The sequence below is a fragment of the Grammomys surdaster genome, unplaced genomic scaffold, assembly GCF_004785775.1.
Source record: "Grammomys surdaster isolate TR1022 unplaced genomic scaffold, NIH_TR_1.0 278, whole genome shotgun sequence".
Classification (NCBI taxonomy): Eukaryota; Metazoa; Chordata; class Mammalia; order Rodentia; family Muridae; genus Grammomys; species Grammomys surdaster.
The window spans coordinates 4,225,382-4,249,301 of NW_021604719.1; the positions used below are offsets into that span (position 1 = coordinate 4,225,382).

At 42.8% G+C, this 23,920-nt stretch overlaps 1 long non-coding RNA gene across 1 annotated transcript in view; it reads left to right on the forward strand.

Moving 5' to 3' along the window:
- The first annotated feature begins 294 nt into the window (after positions 1–294).
- Positions 295–23,920, forward strand: part of LOC114629119 — a 25,067-nt gene continuing 1,441 nt past the window's right edge. The window contains exon 1 of the long non-coding RNA XR_003712601.1: positions 295–391. This is a non-coding gene — a long non-coding RNA (uncharacterized LOC114629119). The remainder of the gene's footprint in view (positions 392–23,920) is intronic.

Sequence of the window (23,920 nt, forward strand, 5' to 3'; positions counted from 1 at the left end):
GGGCAGGGCAGGGCGGCGGGGGCGGGGTGGCGGGAGGGGGCGGAGCCTGCGCGAGCTCCAAGAAGAATGCGCCTGCGTACTAAGGGAGAGGCGGGGCTCCGTAGGAGGAGGCGGGGGCATGAGAGAGCGCCTTGGAAAATGCGCCTGCGTGCTACGGAAAGGGCGGAGCTCCTTGGGAGGGGTGGAGCCTAAGAGGGCTACCCAAAAGACGCGCCTGCGTGGTATTGGGGGGCGGGGCATCCTGAAAAGCTGGGGAACCCAGAGAGCGCCAAGGAGAATGCGCCTGCGTGCTGCGGGAGAGGCGGGGCATCCTGGATGGAGACGAAGGCGGGAGAGGAGGACGCGCCTGCGTGCTACGGGTAGGGGAAGGGTCAGGTCTTCTACCTTCTAGGTAAGACTGGCTGACTGAGAAATTGTGGGAATCTCGCGCACTCAGTCTTTTCCCGTTTCCCCTCTGCGCTCTCGGGTGATCTCGGAGCTCGGGTCGGGAGCGCCCAATCTTACTATCCCTCACCAGAACAACCTCGCACTCATTCCTTCTGTCCTTCTATGGATGAGGGTAGACTGAGTTTGTCCAAACAGACACTCCAGACGAACATTTCCGAAAAAGGAAACTAGTTTTGGAGCTTGCCAAACTGGCGAAAACCAATTAGGTCAATAAAAATTAAATGATCAAAACTAAAAAATGAAAGAAAGCTAAAAAGGCCGGGCGGTGGTGGCGCACGTCTTTAATCCCAGCACTTGGGAGGTAGAGGCAGGCGGATTTCTGAGTTCGAGACCAGCCTGGTCTACAGAGTGAGTTCCAGGACAGCCAGGGCTACACAGAGAAACTCTGTCTCGAAAAAACCAAAAAGAAAAAAAGAAAAGAAAAGAAAGAAAACAGGTTTGAAAACAAATCTTCAACCTCTTCAACACTATTTGGCCAGACCTTAAACCCACATGATTCCTTAGCACCAACGGGAAAGAGAAAATACCAGAGTAGATAGACTGAACTTCATCATCAACATAAACTTCATCGCAAGAAACTATGCAAAACGAAAAACATCTTTTAAAAAAAAATGGTGAACGTAGTTTTTACATAGTCACCTGTGTTATCCAGAAGATTATGTGCCTTCACATGATCAATCACGATTTTCATACAGATGTACACTTTGCTTTTTTCCTTTGCCATTCTAAACATTTCTCATGCTTTTACACTTTTTTTGTTTACCTTTTTGACATTTTTAACACATGTACATGAATGAAAATAAGGACATGATCGCTTCTATGTATGGTTGGGGAAAGCGACTTTACTGTCAATATGAGGGAGAGCACAGCCAGAGGCATCTGGAAGGTTCCAGACTGAACGGAGCCACTAGAAACAGGTTGGTGGAGAGAGAGGGAGGGAGGGGGAGAGGAGAGAGACCTAGAGGGAAGAGAGAGAGAGAGAGAGAGAGAGAGAGAGAGCGCCCAGAGAGCATGTGGCCAAATAACTGAGTTATATATAGGAATCAGAAGCTGGGGGAAGATAAGCCCAGCCCCTGGGCTGGAGAGGTTTAGGTCAGGGTGGGGTGGGATGAGAAGTCCTGGAAGGAGCTACAGGTACTGAGTAAGGCTTGTCTTGGGTTTTTTTGGGGGAGACCTGACAATATATAGTGGGGGGGGTATGGGGATGTGGAGGGGGGGGTGTCTCTCAGTCTTGAACTCACTCTGTAGACCAGGCTGGCCTCAAACTCACAGATTCTGCCTCTCTGCCTCTTTGCCTCTTAAGTGCTGGTATTAAAGTCATGAGCCACCATCACTCGGCCTCTATAAAATTCTTTTTGTTGTTGTTGTTAACTTTATTTTAGATTTATTTTATTCATATGAGTGCTTTGCCTGCATGTATGACTATGCACCACATGCATGCTTGGTGCCTGAGGTAGTAGTGAGCCTCCATGCGAGTGTTGGGACTCGAACCCCAGTCCTTCAAAAGAACAAGTGCTCTTAACCACTGAGCAAACTCTCTAGCCCCTCCATAGGATTCTTGAGAGATAGGTAGACTCTTAGTTTTAAGGCCAACTGTGGTTTCTGAACCTTCACTTTATGTCTATACTTTTTCCTAAAACCTGTGTGCTAATGGACTTACGACATCTTGCCAGTTCATTCCCCAACTCTTTCAATCGCTTCATCTTTCCCAGTTCATAAAAAAGTCAGACATACCCTTTTACTCATAAGAATCATAAAAGGTTATATTACTCTGGAAGGCAAGAACCTCAAGAAACTTTGACAATTCATTATCAATTGAAAGTATTGAGCCGAATTGAGAAAGTATCTATTAGCTGGGTAACAAATTGTCTTGTTAAATGACACCCAAATAGTTGCTTTCAACAAGATATGTTATAAATGGCAGGAAATGGGTATTCATACTACTTCGGAGAGTGTTAGGTCAGTGTGCCACACCACAAGGAGATGTTACCTAATCCTTACTGGCACAGTATATGCAAAATGGTGCAACAAAGTTTCTCAAATTTACCTGGCCATCCTTTTGATTTTTTTTTTTTTTGTCTATGTGATCTATAATTGGTAGTATTATTTTACATTGTTCTGAGAATTTTCAATTTTTTTGGATCTCCAACAGCTTTTGTTTGAACCACAGCCTTAATGAAGCAACCTGCACAGTATCAGTAAACTTTGTTAATGAGAGTAAACTTTGTTAATAATTTGAGGAAAGGACAGAATGAATCAAAAATATCTCTAGTTCTTTTTTTGTTTTTTTTCCGAGACAGGGTTTCTCTGTGCAGTCATGGCTGCCCCGGAACTCACTCTGTAGACCAGGCCGGCCTCGAACTCAGAAATCTGCCTGCCTCTGCCTCCCAAGTGCTGGGTTTAAAGGTGTGCGCCACGACCGCCCGGCAAATATCTCTAGTTCTTACTAACTAACTGGGCAACAGGCCAATTTAGAAAAGCATAAAAGGGGCCTACTTTCCTGATTTCAAAAAATTGCTTGTTGGAAGGCTGAGGATGAGTTTAGAGCTAGAACTGTTAGCATTTTGTCTAGGCTCCACCCCACTGTTACCTGGCAACAGCCAGGTGTGCCTGACTCACTATAGAAAGGAGCTGCTTGGCCCCTCCTCTCTCTCTTGCCTTCTTGCTCTAGCTCTGTCCTCTGCTGCTCTCCTTCTTTCCCCATTCCCCTCCCCCTCCCTCTCCAGGTACTCATGGCAAGCCTCCACTCCTCTTCCCTTCTCCTCTCCTCCCTCCTCCTCCTTCTTCTCCTCCTCTTCCTCTTCCTCCTCCTCCTCCTTCTTCCTCCTTCTTCTTCCTCCTCTTCCTCTCTCTCTCTCTCTCTCTCTCTGCCCTTCTCTGCTTTCTCTGCTCAACTCCCCTCCCATGCCTCCTTATGCCTCCTCTTGCCCTGAATAGTATTCTATACTAAACCAATGTGTGGCTATCCCTCAGGGGGAAGGGATGACTCAGCATGGGCCCTGCTGAGGCACCTCCTTCCCCCAAACCTGACTGCACATCCACCAAACCTATTCTCTCTCTCCCTATCTTCTTATAAAACACAACAAGAACAGTTATCTAGCATACATGAAGCCCTGACTTTGATCCACAGTTTTGGGGAGAGGAGAAGAAATATGTGTGTGTGTGTGTGTGTGTGTGTGTGTGTGTGTGTGTGTAAACTGACTGGGGGCTTTTTCTAGCTGTAAACAAATGGATGCAAGCCAAGCAGTGGCTCACTCCTTTAATCTCAGGACTGGGAGGCAGAAGCAATAGAATCTCTGTGGGTTCAAGGTCAACCTGGTCTACATAGTAAGTTCAGGACATCCAGAGCTACTCTCTGAGACACTGTCAGTAGTAGTAGCAGTAGTAGCAGCAGCAGTAGTAAATATGTACAGAAATAGCAGTGAGAGCCCAAAGGAGAAAACTTCTAACCACACTGAGGCAAGTCTGGGAAGAGCTGAGGGTTAAGCTGAACCTTAACCAGCAGGAACAGGCCCAGCTGAAAGGCAGGAGGAGAGGTAAAGAAATACAGTTTGAAAGCAGAGTGCATGGGAGTCCATGGGACAGCTCTGTCTCCGTTTCTTCTTCCTCTCCATGCAGTGGCATTTCTGAATGCACCAATGTCCTGGCTCCCCTCCCTCAAGCAGATCCTAATGACCTATTTCTTCTCCCTTCAGCCTAACTGGAATTCCGGGATTCAGGTTCTCTCTATGCCGCTGCTTCCTTGTAGTTTTTAGGAGTGCAGTCTGGTTAAATAACTCATAAACCCCAAATTACCTTAAAAAATTATAGAAATATTCAGGGCAGAATTCTTTTGAAAGTGAGAATTCTGGGTTCTCCTTTTATATTTTGGGTTTTGTTTCTCATTCCCTAGATGACATAAGATAAGCAGGTAACAGGTTGCTCACCAAATTCTGACAATTTCTCTTGGCTCTGACTGTCTTTGGTATGGTGCTATCATTTTCTCATTATCATGGGGTAGATCTTGTATCTGTATGAACATACGTTTCTTCCCTTTGGTGTCTTATTTACAGAGGGCCTCAGAGCCCCGACTCTAGCCCCCTAGATGGTAGCACTGAGAAAGAATCTAAAATATCTTCAGAATCACCTTCATCTTCAGCCTAGCCCGTCCCAACTTGACCAGCCTCTCTGCTGTAGGATCTCAAGTTTCTTCAGAAGGCTGACGACACACTTGAGGACTGGGGATCTGATTTTGTGACTCTTTATAGCTTAAAGGAGTTGCCCAGTGAAGCAGGGAGGAGCAGAAGTCTATGGAGAGAGTCAGCCAGAGCCACGCCCAGATAAAAGGCTACTTGCTATCAGTCTCTGACTCCTGCCAGTACACCGAGAACTGCTGGGAAAGATTTCTGGGTGTTGATGACCTTGGCTGCTATCCCCAACCTTACCAGTAATTCCATAGCCTCAGCTCCATTCTAGACAAGACAAGAGAGAACCCGGAATTGTCCTGAGTAGCTATTACTCATATCTCATTTGCTATGCTATGCAGTCTGACTGACCACGCCTCTTGCAAACTCCTCATAAACATATTTCCGTTGTTTGACCAAGTCCTAATAAACTGAAAATGCCACTTCTGTCGGAGACTTGGCCTTTCTCTCTCTGCGTGCGTTGCTGCTTCCTGGAAATTCAGACTCACTAGTTCTGAATATGTGCTTTTAGTAGTTTTATTATTTTAATAAAATAAAACTAGTTAAAGTATGCATTTTCAATAAATTCTAGAAATGACTCTAAGTTTGAGGCTGTGGCCCATATAAGATCACTATCTCTGCTTTTCCAAGCAAGAGACTTCACTTATGTTAGTCCTGGTCCTCTGGCCAGTTACTGTGGGTGTCAGTCATGATTCTTTCTTATTAAGTTAGTATCAGAAGAGAAGGAAATCTAGGCCTGCTATAGAGTTCTTTATTCAGTCCTCAGAGACACAAGGTTACCACCAATGTTGTGAAATGGCCTGTGAGTGAGTGTGGTGGTTTGAATAAGAATGTACCCTGTCAGCTCATAATTTTGAATGCTTCCTCACTGGAGAGTGTAACTGTTTGATAAGATTAGGAGGAATAGGTGGTGTGGCCCTGTAGGAGGAGGTGTGTCACTGCGGGTGGGCTTTGAGGTTTCAAAAGCCCAGTCTCACTCTCTCTGCCTGTGGATCAGGATGTAGCTCTCAAGTACTTCTCCAGTACCTGCCTGCCATGCCTGCCTAGCCTGCCTCACACTCCCCACTATTATGATAGTGGACCAAGCCTCTGAAACTGTAAGCAAGCTCTCAAATCAATCCTTTCTTATAAGCATTGCCTTGGTCGTGGTGTCTGTTCACAGCAACAGAACAGTGACTCAAGACAGTGAGTTTATTGGCTTATGGCCTGATGAGACGCCCTATCTGTGGTACTCTGATCATGTGTTTTCTATCACCAGCCAGATGGATGTCAGATGGGGCCAGGTTACTATCAGTTGCAAACAGACTGATAGAAAAGAGTCCGATCATTTATAACCCAGTAGTCTATCAGGTCCTACTAGAGGAGCGAGTGAATACTGACTGCTCTCTATATATAATGATAAAGAGATATAGGATATGTACTGTGGGTGTGTGTAGTGAGGTATGGGGAAGGGGATGTCTCTGAGGGCCCATGCTGACGCATTTCTTCCCCCTGAGGGACCAGCCACATGACGGTATAGTATAGAATAGAGTTTATTTAGGGTATGGGGAAGGGAGTTAAGAGGGTAGTAGAGGCAGAGAGAGGCAGAGATACGGAGAGAGACAGTAGAGAAGTAGAGGCCAGCCATGAGCATGTGGAGAGAGGGGGAAGGGAAGCGGTCAGGAGACAGAGAGATCAAGAGAGCAAGAGAGAGCAAGATAATAAGAAAGTAAGAGAGAGAGGAGGTTGCAAGCAGCCCCTTTTATAGTGGGCCAGGGCTACCTGGCTGTTGGGTAACTGTGGGGCTGGAGTTTAGACAGAAGACTAACACTGACTGCCTCCCTGCCTAAGTCTTAGACACTTCTAGGCCTGTACAGTCCCTGGGAAGAATGTTTGCTGCAAAGGCCTTGTTGCCAGTCCCTAAATGTTTGAATGAGCCTTTAGTGCTTCTTTCAGAGCCTTCTAGATCAATGTACCATGTAAATTTAACTTATACTATATTCAACTTTGAAATTGCTTACCCAGACTGAAGATATGCTCAGTGAAAGAACACATACCTAACATGGGCAAAGGCCTGGGTACCATCTGGAGCACTGCAAAAAGCAAAGGCAAGCAAAGTAGAAAAGCAACCCCCCACAAAACAAAACAAAACAAAACAAAACAAAACAAAAAAAACAACCAAAAACCCCAGAGCGGTGTTCTCACATATCACTAATAGAATGCCCACAGAGGAGCCCCTAGCTGTTTCCTCATATACTCAGCTTGAAAGCCCTCTTCCCACCATATGGTTGGGATGAATCATTATTGGTGACGTGCCCTCTGCATGATGACTACTCCAGATTGCAGAACTACTTCAGGGCCCTAGGTGCTCACAGCTCTAGGATTATCCTTCCATCCATCCTCTCAGTGCAATCTCCTACATCCCTGCTGTGGAATTCTGTGAGGTTATTCTAACCCAGGATCAGCTCTAATGCATCCCCAATCCCTCTGACTTCCTGAGCATCTGAAACAGTGATTCTCAATCTTCCTAGTGCTGTGACATTTAATACAGTACCTCATGTTGTGCTGACCTCAACCACAAAATGATTGTCATTGCTACTTCATAACTGTAATTGTAATGTACCATTATGAATTGTAATGTAAACATTTGATATACAGATGGTCTTAGGTGACCCATGTGAAAGGGTCATTTAACCTCCCCCAACCCCCAAAAGGGTCATGACCCACAGATTGAGAACCATTGATCTAGAGATTTGTATTCACTGACTCTATGCCTCCCACTCCATCTTAGGTTCTTCCTACACAGACCCAGCATGCTTTGCTGTTAACAACTCTTAAGACTTCAACAGGGTCTCTTTCTTTACCCCTGCCCCCCCTCCCCCCGTGCTACCTGCTTCTGGCTTCTTTCTCCTGTTGTTGCAACAATACCTGTAGAAAGAATATCTTGTGTACTGTATGGTTACATTACCTATCAATTAAAAAGCCTATGGCCTATGGCTTAGGTAGGAAACAGAGGTGGGAGTCCCAGGAGGAAAAAGAATTCTGGGATAGAGCCAGGTGGGAGATTGAGCCAGGAAGATGTAAAGACATGGGTGCATGGTACCTGAGCACAGGTAACAGCTATGTGGCAGAAGGTAAATTAAAATAAATGGGTTATTTTTAGATATGATCTAGTCAGAGAAGAGCCTAGCTATATGGCCAAGGTATTTGTAAATATATTTTGAGTCTGAGTCTTATTTGGGGAACAAGGGGCTGGGAGGAAGAACCAGGACCTAACTTCTACAAATACCTTATTGTTACCTCTGGCCTGACCTCAACCCTAATAGTAGGAAACTCCCTCTGGAGTTCCCTGCTGAACCCAGGCATGAAAGCACATCTTTGAGCTCCCAACCTTTCTGATCGGGAAATCCCTTGCCCATTGTTTCCTGACTGAAGCCATTGTGTCTCTTGATAAGAGTGGCCCCCACGGACATTGTTCTCTGCTACGCGGTTAGTAAGGGGGCTTCATGCCAAGTCTTGGCCTTGTTTCCTGCCCAGAGTAGCCATTCATACTTCCAATCCAGTCTCAGGTCACAATTCCTGTTTGGAGAGTCAGTCTTTGAGTATAGTTCTTTGTGCAGCCCCTCAAGGAGCCATCTGAAGATTGACATTATGACGATCTAATATATAGTTCTAAGGGTCTCCCTTTGAGAAGCCTGGATTACATCCTCAGGAGCAAGAACAGGGTGTGTCTTTGAAGATGAGGGTTGCTGTGCAAGCATCCTACTTGGACTTGGTACAATCAGGTTATTGGGAACCTGTTTATTACTGTTGCTATTCTAAATAGTCTGTTTTCCATATCCTCTAGACTGCTAACTTAAAGATCAGAAATACCTCTTGCCTTTTGAGTTCCAATAAAAATAGCCCTATGATTGATCACTGGTGGGCAACTTGTATCCATGAATCCATCCATCCGGCTGTTCACTCACTCATTCAATCAGCCATTCGTGTGTGTGTGTGTGTGTGTGTGTGTGTGTGTGTGTGTGTGTAGTATGCAGTGTGTAGTGTTAAGGGTTGAACTCCATACCTTGCACACAGCAGACAAGTATTCTACTACTATGATCCCAATCCTCCTTTCACATAAATTTAAGGCAGGATCCAAGTTGCCCAGACTAAACTCAAACCTTATTCTGTTTTTCTAGGTAGGCCACGAACTTTTCATCCTTTTGCCTCAGCCTCCTGAGCAGCTGTGATTACCACCTTGTGCTACCATACCCAACTTCATTCTGTCAATAGATATTGTTTGCAGACTCTGTGTATCTCGCAGTGAGGAGCCTAGGAATCCAGTGTATATGAGCAAGATCATGTTGTACATGTTCTACTGGAGCATTTGAAGCGTTGCATGTGGGTTGGGCAAAGAGGAGACAGTGATGACTAAGCAGAAGCTGAAGCTGAAGTGGATGTTTTCACCAACAAAGAAGGGATATGAAGAAGCAGGAAAAATGCTACAAGGAGAGAGAGGAGCTGGCTATTAAGAATTTAAAGAAGTCTCAGCATGGGTGTTAGCACACATCTGTAACCACACATTCCAACACTGGGAAATGGACTCAGGAAGATTAGGTCCTCAAGGCTGTCCTTGGATACACAGTAAGTTTGAGATCATTCTGGGCTATACATGTGTGCACATGAACATGTATACACACACATACACATGAACATGTATATACACCACATAGCACATACATAGTGTAAACACACACAAAAGAGCATGTACATACACTACATAACACGTACATGTACACATATATAAACATGTATATGTACCACATAATACATGCATGCACATATTCAAAAGAACATGTACATTCACCATATAATGCATATGTATACATGCACAAGTGAACATGTACAGGAACCACATAACACACTCATGATATAATCATACACACACACACAAGAGCATATACATACACAACATAATACATATGCACATATTTGTATGACTTAAACAAACAGAAAAGAACAAATAACCACAACAAAAATGAAAGCCCCAGAGCTGAAAGATGTTATGGCTGGATAGTGTACTATGCACCAGGAAGCAATGGGAATTGAGGGCAGAGAGTTTGAGCAGGCAGGCCATGAAACATCTCAGGAATTCACCTGAGTCTGAGTGACAGGGCAGGATAGACCTGACTTCTGCTGTCCTCAGTGGCAGTCACCAACTTCCGACTTCACCCGGAGTGAGCAGACACAGTGCTGGAACCTGCCTGGTTAAGCCATGGGCTCTGTAGTCACCAGTTCACAGGGCTTTTAGAGATCTCAAAATTTGCCTTTGATCAGAGAGGTTAAAAAAATGTAATTTGCCATTATTATATCTCCCTCTCAAAAATAAAATCTAGACAAAACCCATAATGTACACACCCTACTAATCCAGTGTATGTGTGTATATAGCAGGTGTGGCAGTGGGGCCTGTTTGTCTTGACTAGACGAGCCCTGCCTGCTACAGGTCTTCATCTTGATACTAGAATAAACAGCAGTTCTCAGGCTGTGTTTGTTTTAGTAAAATCACTAGCCTGGGTTCCTCTGTTACCACAGTGTGAAATCCCCACCTACTCTTCCTCAGCAAAGCATGAAGCTGCTACTATTCTGATTGAAATTATTGTGCCAGGAAGCGTTCATGAACCCCAAAGACCACCAAGGAGTGAATTTTGATGTAATCACACCAGGGTCTCTTTATTTAAGCTCAAGCTGGGGCCACACCACCGTCTCTAATGCAGTAGAACAGGAGGGTGCAGTCCCAAGCCCAGTTTTAGGCAAGCATTTATAGAGACAAGAAGGGGCTATCTAGGCAGACACACATTTGATCAGGGGGGCATTATGTCCTTTAACATAATTGGCTGGCACTGGAAGCCAAACCATAAACTTAAGTTCTGCTTTGCTCCTATTGGTAGTTGTTAGGAAGTGAAGTGTCAGGGGTAGACTTGTAACCTGGAGGTGCAGATTTGCTGGGGAATAACCTGAAAACCGGTGCTAGATGCAGGTTTTGTTGGATGGTAACCTGGAAACTGGTGCTAGGTACCGACCTGTTAGTTATCTCAAGTTCAACCTTAGGTCAAGTTCTCTAAGATGGAGTCTGAACAAAAAAAGTCTGGTCTCTTGAAATGATAGATACAGATACATTGGATAAGTAGAATACTTTAGGCAGTGCCCTGCTGCCATACATAGGGAAGAGAGAAAGACAAGCCTAAGTGTTGGAGCTTTCTTCTAGAGGGATAAATAGATCAATGGAAGTGTAACTTTGCCTAAAACAAGGCTGATTATTACTCTTATTATTGCTCTTGGGGTCATGTACAGGGCTTGATAGAGAAATCAGGGCCTTCTTTGGTAAAAGAGTTTGTAAGTCTTACCTTTGTATGGGAAGATTTCAGCTGAGACCCAGAGACCCCAGTGGATCCTCTACTATCTACAGTTATGCTCCTTTCCATCGGTGTCCTTTGAAAGCAAAATGGTGATGCCCTGCTTTTGCCATTTACAACTTCCTGTCAACAGTCTTCAGATTCGATTGTTTCCATCAGCAGCATTTGATGCAGTGGTAATAACCATGATGACCGAAACTGCCCGTCTGTGTCTAATCCTGTTCCAGCTCCATTTTTATAGTTTACATAGTGTATCAAGTTAGATGATAAACCATACAGGGATGTATGATAAGCCATACATGCAGAAACTCAGATCAACAAGGTCTATTGCCTACAAAAAATTCAGACAACTTCTTTCTGCATGGTCCCCAAGGCTATCGTGGACATCAGACATCATTAGCCAAACTATTTTGTTATCTTAATTTATGTTGTTGAAACAGAGTCTCCTGGTCTCCAACTTGCTATCTAGCAGAGAATGACCTTGGACTTCTCATCCTCTTGTTTCTACCTCCTCTGTGTTGGAATTACAGGAGCATGCCACCATTACTGACTTGTGATATGCTGAGGATCAAACCCAAAGGTTCATACATGCTGGGCAAGTAATAGTCTACCAGCTGAGCTACCTCTCCAGCCAGCAAACTCACTTCAATACATAAGTCACGAGAAATTACAGAGTGCTACAGAGAGAAGCAAGCTTTCCTAGTAATTGTTCTCAGGAAGACAGCATCTCTCAGGCACCCCACTTCCTCAACCTTAAGGTGAGGACAGAATTTCCAATTGCCAAAGACTGCCTTGAAAACTACGTGAGATAACATTTATAAAACACACAGTAGGGACTCAATATGTCCTATCCATCTAATTAACTAGTAAGACCAGAATCCAGCATTTTTATTCTGTGTAAACACAGGTCTATGGCTTACAAAAGGTTCAGTAAATTTCTGTCTGCATGGTCCCCAAGGCCACTGTGGACAACAGACATCAATAGGCAAACTATTTTATTATGTTAATTTATTTGTTGAAATTTATGCCTGCTAAATGTGTGTGTGGGGGTGTCTTTTTTTTTTTTTTTTGGTTTTTCGAAACAGGGTCTCTCTGAGTAGTTCTGGCTGTCCTGGAAATCACTCTGTAGACCAGGCTAGCCTCGAACTCTTGAACTCAGAAATCTGCCTACCTCTGCCTCCCAAGTGCTGGGATTAAAGGCGTGCGCCACCACTGCCCGGCGTGTGTCTTCTTCCACACACCAGATTTATACATAACCCTGTACAGGACAATAGTAAGTGTAACAATAGCCCACTGTAATCTTTGCCCTTGCTCACAAGCAAGTCTGAACAAGAAATGGTGACCATGTCAGCACAAACCCATGACTGCCATTCACAAATGCCCCAGAAAACACTGTGTGCTGACAGCAGGCCAGAATAATTGTTTTAATGTGTGAAGAACAAAATGTCCAGATTATCCTGTAATTTCTCCCTTGTCCTCTTCTTGCTATTATCCTGGTCTGGCCAATTTACTGTTCTACTGCCAAGGTTCTATCTGGCTTGCTGTCCCAACAACTTTAACCCTCTGCTCCCTCTGCTTCGAAATCTGAAAGGCTGACTCTGAGTGGGAGCCAGACTCAGAAGCTTGTCCTAGGCTTTGGTTGTCCATCTGCTACAGTTCATTAAAGGCATCCACTCCATGTCATCCATGTCAGCCTTCTCCAGTCTGCTCAGGACCTTTCCCACAGGCCCCACTCCAGATAGCCTTGCATAATGCACTCTCCAAGACTGAACGTCTAAAAATCTTCCTAATGACTCTTACAGGCTGGACTTTGTACCTTGATTAGGTCTTGGGGAATCTCTTATTCCTCTTGTTAGAAACTGACTGACTAATGCAATTGAGATTTCTATAGATTTTTTTTCTTGTTAATGAGATTGATTATTCTAGAGAAACCTTGATTTAAAGAAATGCCAATAGGCATTGTTTAAAACATTTATTTTAGGTATTTTTTTAGTTCTCTTATTTTCCTCATACTTGTTCATTGATATAATTATCTATTAGATCATCATCACCATTAAATGTTCCAAAACTCAGGGAGTCATCACTTAAGGATATGAAATCACTGTTGGGGGAAAAAAAAACAAGAGACTTATTCATAATGTGGCATATGGTGGTTAACATTATCATGCTTTTAAAAATGAGGTGCTATTTCACCGACTGTATAAACATTGATTTATATTATGCTTTGCCACTGGATCATGCATTTCTATGTGTGTGTGCTATGGATACTAATGATATATCAAATGTGGGCTGCACATTGAACATACCCCTCTAAGACCATTCCCAAAGGCAGATCATATACCTCTATGGGAAAGGCCAAGAGCCCAATGAATGAAGCAGAGTCAAGAGTTTCAATCTTTTAAGCCTAATGGAGCTGGCCAAGCTGGATACACACATCTTACACTAGACTTATCCCTAACCTTGGTGTGTGTGTGTGTATGTGTGTGTGTGTGTGTGTGTTTTAATTTAGTTACTTTATATGTATTCTGCCTGCATGTTTATTTTTGTACCACTTATGTGTCTGGTATTTTCAGAGGCCCAAGAAGGCATTGGATCCCTGGAATTGGAGTTTATATACATATCTGCACCACTATGTGGGTGCTGAGAATCAAATCTGGGTCCTCTTAACCGTTAAGCCATCTCTCCAGCCCCATATAAACTTGCTTTTTTTACTATTATTATTTATTATTTTATTTTAAGTGCATTGGTGTTTTGCCTACACGTATGTCTGTGTGAAGGTGTCAGATTCCCTGAAGCTGGAGTTACAGACAGTTGTGAACTGCCATGTGAGTGCTGGGAATTGAACAGACTCTGGAAGAACAGCTAGTGCTCTTAACCACTGAGCCTTATCTTCAGTCCAATAACCTTGTGTGTGTGTGTGTGTGTGTGTGTGTGTGTGTGTGTGTAACTGAAATGCCTGTCACTTATCCAATGCCTCTTTCATTATGGTATGTCAAAAGTATGAGGCAAGTAGCTTATCTTTTCAAGTTTACAAGTCTATGAATAGTGAGGAAATCTGTCAGGAATTAATTACTCCCAGGGACCGAATCTGGACCTGATACAGATGGTGTTTTGCATTTCTAAGCTAATGATATTTAGATAAGATTTCTTTGAAGTGATGCCATGACAGGAAGAGACTTCTGTGAATCTTTTAGAGTGAAATACATATTTTACATGTGGACATATGTGGATCATTGGGGCCTAGGAGCAAACCGTAGCAGTCAAAATTGCCCCAGTAACTCTGGGACCTTATACAGTTATCCCCCTTTCAAGTGCAACTATAATCTGTGAACATGCTATTGTTCTAAGTCAAAAGTAAGATTAGTCAGTTCTGTCTTGTCTAATTAAATGGGTCTTAGAAAGGAGATTGCTCTGATGGCAGCAGAAATCAGTGGAAGCCTGAGAGGAAGTGATCTTGAAGGAAGTTCTACTGGCATCAAAAGACTCTGTCGCTACTATGTTGGAAGAAGGCCTATAAGAAAGACTAGCCTTGAGGAGTAGATATTGGTGTCCAACTGACATCAAGGAGAGGTGGGTCTGCCTCTATACACGAAGAACTAAGTTCTTTATCTTGACATAGACTAAATTCTATGTCAAGGAATGGCATAGATGAGATTGCCATAGATGGCTAGAAACAGATTCTTCCTCAGTGGTACCGTTAGAGAAGAATGCAGCCAGCTGACACTTGACCTGAGTCTTCTGAAACTCCAAGCAAGGGACCCAGTCCTGCTGTGCCAAACGTGAACCAACAGAACTGTAGAATAAATGGGCATCATTATAGTCCACTAAGTTTGGTTGATGCAAATCCTTGTTGTAAAGGAGCATTCTGTAGCACCATTGCTCTGGAGCTCTACATAGCAAGGGAAAACAAATACAGTCCTAAGTGTTGATTGACTATGCTAAAAAAAATAAATAAGCCTTAGTCTGAGTGAAGTCAGTTACTAATCAAGTTGTCAATGGCTTATTGTGCCATTGTTTGTTACGATTCAGCCACTAACACTACATAACCCTGCCTTCAAATTCAGTCAAATAAGCCATTTCTATTTCCCATTAATCTCTGAGGAAAATTATTATTTATTTTACTCATTATAGCAATGAAACTTAACACAAGTTTTGAGTTTTACAGATGCTTAATTTCATGAGGAAGTTACGTGATAGCAGAGCTGGGTGGTGGGTGCAAGAGGAGGAGATGGGGACAGCAGTGAAGGAAGAAGGCCAAGGTGAGTCCTGCTAGGACCGAGAGGGCCTGCAAAATAACTGTAGAGCCACCAAAGACTGACACCAGAGTGTTCAAGGATCAGATAATATAGCACACCTTGGGTGGGTTCAACACATAGAAATTGAAAGAATTCCTTTTCCATTAAATAATGGTTCATAAAGTGTGGTTACTAATCTAGCTGTCTCAGCAGCACTTGGGAACTTAGAAAGGCAAATTCCTGAGCCCTAGAGAGTCAGCATCCATGAGGGTGTGACTTATTAATCACTGTTCTAACATGCCCCGTTAGTCATTTTTACATGGAATAATGTTTGAGCACCACAGTAATAGTCTTCCCACACTTACCTCTTGTGAATAAGCATTCTGAGATCCACAGAGTCATGAGATTTCCCAAGATCCACCTCCCCTATTGTCATACAGGCAATAAGACATGCCACTGGACCAACAACCTTGAGTTTTGAAGCTCTACATATCTTGGCATTCATCCTGGGAGTGTGTCCTAGCAGGTTGCTTCTGAATTGCATATATTAATAAGAATTTAAGTTAAATTATATTATAAATTATTAACAAAGGAATGAGAATTAGTAGAATATGATCCAGAAGAGGAAAAAATTAATTACAAGTAATTTCCTGTCACAAAAGAAAGGGAAAAAATAACAATAGGAGATTCTACCCTGAACATGGAGATCACTCATGCCTCTTACAGGAAAGAAAAAATAATTTTAGAATGTGGATGTTTGTGTAGATTTTCCAAATGAAGAAAATTGTTTTTGCAACCAAATCAAGTCAGCTATCAAGGAAGCAAGAGTTTTCTTCCCTCTATACTTACCAGTACCCTATTGAAGTTTATTTGTTTTTGTTTTTACATTATATTTTTAAACAACACATCTGTAAATAATGTAAAAAAAAAAAAAACCACAGTGTGAGGACTTCAACTTAAGCTGGAGGCTTCATATTGAAGACTTTAAATTCAAGGTTGTAGGGTTAGATGCTTTCAATCCAAGATCTTTGTGGTGGTTAGAATAAGAGAATAAGAGTGGCCTGCATAGGGTCATATAATTGCATACTTAGTTACCAGGGCGTGCCACTATATGAAAGGGTTGGAAGAGTTAGGAAGAAATGTGTCACTGGGGGTAGGCTCTGAGGTTTGAAAAGCTTATGCCAGGTCTAATATCTATCTGTCTGTCTGCCTGTCTGTCTGTGTCTGTCTGTCTGTCTGTCTGTCTCTCTTTCTCTTTCTCTCACTCTCTCTCTCTCTCTCTCTCTCTTTCTTTGCCTATCTCTTTCCCTCTCTCCCTACCTCTTTCTCTCCCTCCCTCTCTCCTTGTTCCTCCCCCCACCCTGCTTGTGCATCTACTGCTCTAGCATCTGCTGGCTGCCATGTTCTCCCATTATGATAATGACTGACTAAATCTCTGAAACTGTAAGCAAGCCCTCAGTTTAATGCTTTCTTTTATAAGAGTTGCCTTGGTCATGGTTTCTCTTCATGTCAAGGAACAGTGACTAGGAATTTGGTACCAGAAGCTGGGGTATTGTTGTGACAGAACTGAGCCTGCTATTTGTCAAAGGAATGTGGAAGACTTTGGGACTTTGGACTAGAAAAGTAGTTGAATGCTTTAAGTGGGGATCAATGGGATTTTGCCTTGTAGTATTGGAATAGTTTGCATTGATTAGAGGGAAAAGAGGACAGTATTCATCTCACCTTGCACTAACTGTAGTGTTCTATTAGATATAAACTATCTCAGAGAATATCAACATTACACAAGATTATAAGACCATGAAAATAAAAAGAGAGAGGAAATCAGGCTTTTGCATAACTTTGTTTAAGTACACTAGAAAAGTCTGTGTACTTTACACAAAATATCAAACAGACTCTTTCTTGGCCAAAATGACTGTCTGGCACTCATTAGCTAATTGCAAATGTATTCTTTTTCTAGTCTCTCCTCCCTATAGATAATATTTACTGAGCCACCCAAGCATAGAACAACTGTCTGTGCTATCTTACAGCTTCCAATCTGGATCAAACTAGGTGATCTGGAATAAACCCTAGGGTGGTCTAGATTAAACCACCTTAGATCCATCTAAACCTGTAGTAGGGTCTTTCTAATGGCCTTTCTCTGAGATGCTGTGTTTTCTTTTTTTCTTTCTTTCTTTTTTTAATAGCATAGAATAGAGTTTATTCAGGCCATGGAGAGGGGAGACAGAAGGGTAGTAGAGGCAGAGGCAGAGAGAGAGAGAGAGAGAGAGAAGTGGAGGATGGCCATGACCAGGTGGAGAGAGGGGGAAGGAAAAGGGGAGGGGCAAGGGGCAGAGGGGATCTGCAGGCAAGGGAGTAAGAGGAGCAAGAGCGAGATGCTGTGTTTTCCTTCTTGGCAATGAGTTATAAATTAATTTTGTGCCATTATAAGCATATTCTTTTTTTTTTTTTTTTTGAGACAGGGTTTCTCTGTGTAGCTGTGGTCTGGAACTCACTAAAGACCAGACTGACCTTGAACTCAGAGATCCATCTACCTTTGCCTTTTGAGTGCTAGGATTAAAGGCATGCACCAGCACTGCCTGGCTATGAGCATATTCTTAATGGCCAGTTTTATATTATTGTAATGTCAAAGACTGAGTATTTTTCATGTAAGATGCCCATAATCTTTTAATAGAAATAGAAAAGCTTGAATAACTTCAGTGGATGTGAATTCATTCTACAAACTGCGTGCCCGATCCAGCAGCTCAACTCTCCATGGATCCTTATGCTAGCAAGCTTTTGTTATATGGCATATCTAATGCTTCTGGAGAGTCAAGCAGCATTGACTCTTTGGCTTCTATATCCCAGTCACGCATTGTTAATGTTAGAGATACATTCCAGGAAACAAACCATTTTGGGTTCAACTGTACAAACATCACAGAATGTACAGTGAAGTATAGTGCATACAAATCCATAGCATGGATGCTTCCTACCATCAAGCAGCATGTGCCAAACATAATTGTATATGCTGCTGGCCAAAGAGTAAATGTGATTTTACCAGTGTCATTATTAAGCATGAGAAGTATAATGACTCCAATGCCACTAGGTGTGTTAGCTTTCTGTGACTGTGACAAGATGCTAGAGAAAAAAACTTAGAGGAAGTTAAAAATCTATGAAGCCGGGCACAATAGCACATGCCTTTAATCCTAGCATTGGGGAGGCAGAGGTAGATAGACTCTGTGAGTTCAAGGCCAGCCTGATCTGAGATAATGAATTCTCCTTATGATGAGACCCAGTCTTGAAACAACAACCACAACAAAGATTTATTTTGACTTATGGTTTTAAAGATTTAGTACTTAGTCCTTTGTTCAGGTTGTTTCAAGGCCAGGCAATAGGTCATGGCAGCAACATGTGAGAGAGGAAAATAACTCCCCTTCTGGTGACCAGGAGGTGAAGACAGGAACGAGGGATTAAATATGACCTGCAAAAGCATGACAACCCATTGTGTGGGAGACGCCATGAGTGTAGACACATCAGGCAGCTGTGTATCTTGAGTCCACATTCAGGAAGCAGACACCAATAGAAATGCTGTTCAGCTTGCTTCTTCTTTTTGCTCAGTCTAGGATCTCACCCCGTGGTGTGAAACCACGTTTACTTAAGATGTGTCTTCTTACCTCAAGTAACCTAATCTAGAAACTTTCTTACAGGTATGGCCAGAGGTTTGTTTCCATGGTAATTCTAAATCCCATCAAGTTGACAAGCAAGACTAATGTCCCACACACACTGTGGCATACTGCCTCCAATCAGGCCCCTTCCTTCTTAAAATTTCTGTCACTATCCTATGGCCAATTCAGCTATGAATCCATTAATGGGTTGATCCATTGATGAAATTAGAGCCCTCACAACCCAGTGACTTCCCCATAGCCCCGTCTCTGAAAATGCTATGCAGGGTACCAACCCTTCAGCACATCAGCTTTGAGGCAACACTTTGTATTCAAACCCCTACCACTAGACAATCAGAAAATTTCAGTTCCATTACAAATCTTCTGCAGTTGTTTGTGTGTGTGTGTGTGTGTGTGTGTGTGTGTGTGTGTGTGTGTGAAGTACAACTCTGTTGACTCAGTTTGCTCCTTCTGCCTTTCCTGTGGGTTCTGCAGCCTGACCGCAGCTTGTCAGGCTTGCTTTGCAAGCACCTTTACCTGTTGCATCATCTCCCAGGCCCTGTTAGAGCTATCACATACACTTTAACTTTTCTGATAAGAATGGAGATATTCTAAAGAGACAGTGACCCCTCCCTTCAGCTATCAGACTATTGAAACAATGGTCCCTGTGGAATTGGAATTTTCCCAGGAATCTCATGCTGGGAGAAAGAAAAAGCTATGCCTGGTGCCAACTAGAGTCTCCTGAATAGAGATTTCACACTGGCAACGAGGAGAGATTAGAGAGGAGACAGTGGTGGGTTAGTGATAGCCAGGAGTACACTCTGACCAGGACGGCTTGATTATGCCAACCTCTTTCTATCTGTTGAGACCTAAACCTCATGATAAGACCCTAAAAGTGACCTAGTGTCAGGGTCACTGGACCGCTTTATTTATTCCTCTTCCTAGTTTGCAACATTGGATCAATCTCTCTTCTCATTTCATGACCGCTTGTCTCTGTAGTCGGCCTGTCAAGGATGAGTGCTGGAATGTAGCTCCTTAGGGCTGTTGGGACCCAGGCTTTGACCCTAACATCCCCTTAACAGTGTATGGACTGTGACTGTACTTAAGTGTTTTGATTTGCTAAATTTAGAAGTGATTATTTTATTTTATTGGAACTTATTTTTACATATGTTTACCACATATGTGCTGGTGCCCAGGGTCGACAGAAGAGGTCTTCAGAGCTAAAATTACAAGCATTTATGAGTCTTCTGATGTGGATTCTGGTCCAAGTTTTGGCCCTCTACAAGAACTGCAAGCACTTTGAATTCCTGGATTATCTATCCAGTCTGAAAAGTGATTATTTTAAAAAAGAAAGAAAACATCCATACCTTACTAATGACAAAATGCTACAAACTAACAAATTATGCACAGATGATGTCAATGAAGATGACAGTAACTTATTATTAGGCACTTTCTGTTTGCTAGTACCTTACTAAATGCTCCCTAAGTTTAACTTAGAACTCAGAAACATTTGTTGCCTCTAGAGTAGTAAATCAATGTCCAATTAAAAGTGGTTTAAAAAAATAAAGAAAATTTACCATTTCATAATTTTGTGATGTACTCAGCTCAGTCAATCCTGTCTCTCTGAAGCCACCCTCAATGTTGAGGACATATTCCTTTCAGATCCATAGTATCAGGTGTCAGAGCGGGTTATGTAAGGTAAGCGATTCCTCGAATCTCTCCTTACTAATTCTCACTGTAAAAGAAACATTCCCTTCTCTTGGCTCCAGTGGCCAGGACTAAGTCTTGTGTTGCTACAAGGTCAACTGAGAGTATCAGGGCTTGGAATTTGCTGCTGTAACAATGGGTGGGATAGCAATTGGGGAAGAAGCAGACATGTCACTCAAAGGTATTTTTCTATTCTCCCCTTTACAAAGGAAGCTGCCACTTTCAAAGGTTCAGCACTTTACTAAGCATTAGACTGTGTGGTGCTAGCATAGAAGTCTAGCACTGTTGAATCCAGGGCCCCAGGGCTCCAACCCCCAGTCCTTTTCCCAGCTATGTCTCTTTTCATCCATCACAATGGGTTCCTTATTTATATAAGGAATATTGGCCCTCCTGTTTTATTGAAATGTGGTACTGATTAAAGAGACAAGGTACGTCTAAAGTACACTGCCAGGCTCTGATGTATGGAACTCACTGTGTAGGCCAGGCTGGCCTTAAACTCACAGAGATCCTCCTGCCTCTGCTTCCTGAGTGCTGGGATTAAAGGAAACCACCACTAAGCCTGCCTCTATCTAACATCTTTCTAATTTAATTTTTTAGATTGTATTTTACTGTATGGGTGGTTTGCCTGTGTGTATGTCTGTGCACCATGTGTGTACAGTGTCTGCAGAGGCCAGAAGAGGGTACTGGATCCCAGAGACTGGAGTCACAGATGGTTGTTAGTTCCTATCATAGGTACTGGAGCTCTTAACCACTTAGCCAATCTCCAGCTCATGATTATGAGGATTCTTGTAGCAATATCAGCATATTTTAATATTACTGAATTTAGATTAATAGCATTCACAAGCCATAGTAAAAAGAGTAGAATTATTAAAATGAACAGTTATAGGAAAGATTGGCTTTCTCAGATACTGAAGCTTACCTTAAAGACACTGATTGTCACAGTGTGAGAGCTGGAATACATTGACAGGTTAGTAGAAGAGATATGGAGTTCAGAAGCAGACCCAAAATAGGCCTTCAAACACTTACCTGATAATAGTGGGGACTCTTAAATTAGTGGGAAGAGATCTTAGCACAAAAGAATCTTAGAATATTCAGTGAAAAAAGTATTATCTTCTGGCACATATCCAGTAAATCTCATGTGAGTTTATGGAAATAACAAAGTCACAAAGTTGTTAGAAGAAACATGAGAGTATTTTCTGCTTTCTGGATAATCCTCACATGGGATGAGTCATTCCAGAAAATAAAAAGAGGATAGGGAGCCGGGCAGTAGTGGCGCACACCTTTAATCCCAGCACTTGGGAGGCAGAGGCAGGCAGATTTCTGAGTTCGAGGCCAGCCTGGTCTACAGAGTGAGTTCCAGGACAGCCAGAGCTACACAGAGAAACCCTGTCTGGAAAAACCAAAAAAAAAAAAAAAAACTAACAACATAAAAAAACACCCGGGGCCGGGACACCCCCCCCGGCGGGGGAGAGGAGGAGGAAGAGGAGGAGGAGGAAGAAGAGGAGGAAGAGGAGGAGAAGAAGAAGTAGAGGAGGAGAAATGAAAACAGATAAAGTCTACTATATGCAAATAAAAACTACCTACATAAAAAAAGACCATAAGAAAAGTCATAATCTATACTGAGAAAAATATTTACAACTTATATCACAAAGAGACCATGGCTAATGTAGCCAACATTTAACTAAAGCTATCCACTGCTACTAGTAAATATGAACAGATTAACCAGAAAGCAACGGGACCCAAGCAAAGGATATACACAGGTATTTCACAGAGAAGATAATGTCAAAGGCCCTAACACACATGGAAATTTTTATCTTACTTTAAAACATCCTGACTAAAGGCTTAGGGTAAGCTGGGCATGACAGCACATACCTGTAATCCTAGCACTCAGAAGGAAGGGACAATTTCACCTCTGCTTGTGTTTGAATCCAGTCGGGACTGCATAGTACATTCCAGGAAAGCTTGGGCTACAGAACCTGCCTTAGAGAAAGCAAATAACAACACCACATCTAATGGCGTGTAGTTTTTTGCTTCTTTTTGACGACTAAAGTTAGCAAACATTCCATTTGGAAAGCTATGGGGAAATGGCTGATAATATGCTGGCCAAGAGGTAAATGATGCAATATTTATGGACTGTCTATACAACTTCTGCATGCATTGTATAACCAGACCGCCCTCTTTGGTGCAGCTGCTTGTATTCTAATGCTAATTGGCTCCCCCAAAACAATTAGCAGAAGGTCTGCACCTAGCTTCTGGGAACCTGCCCCCAGCTAATTCTGATTGGTAAATAAAGATGCCAGCAGCCAATAGCTGGGGAGGAGAGACAGAGGCGGGACTTAGGATTCCCAGGCTTGGAACCTTGAGAAGGAAAGGAGACACTGTGCCTGAGGTATGTAAAGGAGAGAGAAGCAGAGGTGCCATGTAAAGGGATCAAGAGATCTGGGCCCAGAGGGGTGCTCAACTGGGTCTAGAGTAGCTAGTAGATGGAACACAGACATTTGTAAGTGGTAACTCAGAATTATCAGTGGGAGGTAGATGCTAACAGCATGGAGGTTAGGCAGTTGCTCAGCTACTGTGCGGCTTAAGGCATATTAAAATATAATGGTTGTGTGTGTCTTTCATTCAGAAACATAAATCATTGAGGTGGATAGTAGCCCCATGCCGGGATTTATTTTAAAAAACTAATACTACACTTTGGGGCCTTTATCTTCTCAGTTATTAATAATCTATCTTATTTTTTGTAGCAGTGATGGTTAAAATCATAGCTTCATGCATCCTTAACAAATAAATGCTCTACCACTGAGCTGTATTTTCTGCATTAGGTTCCTGGGCTGAGATATAAATTATGAACCATAAAATTCACTGTGTATGCAGTCAGCTCAATTGTTTGGATTTATTTGCAGAGTTGTGCAGTTTCACTTCGATCTAATTTTAGAATATTTTCATGTCATAGTGCTCCTTACCAACACAAATCAAATGCTGAGGGCTGCTGCACTGGCTCACTTAGGAAAGTACTTGCTGGGCAAACATGGGGACCTGTATTCGAATCCTCAGCACTCACAGGAAAAGGCAGGCATGATGTCTGTCATCCTAGTGCTGGAAAGGCAGAGATAGATTCCTGGAGTTCTCTGGCTGGGTTGTCTAGCCTAATCAGTGAGCTTCAGGTTCATTGGGAGACTCTGTCTCAAAAGTTAAGGTAGAGATAGAAGAAGAAGCCCAACATCAACTTCTGGCTTCCACACACGTGTGCACACACAAATATATACTGTATCACACACACAGACACACGAGAGAGAGAGAGAGAGAGAGAGAGAGAGAGAGAGAGAGAGAGAGAG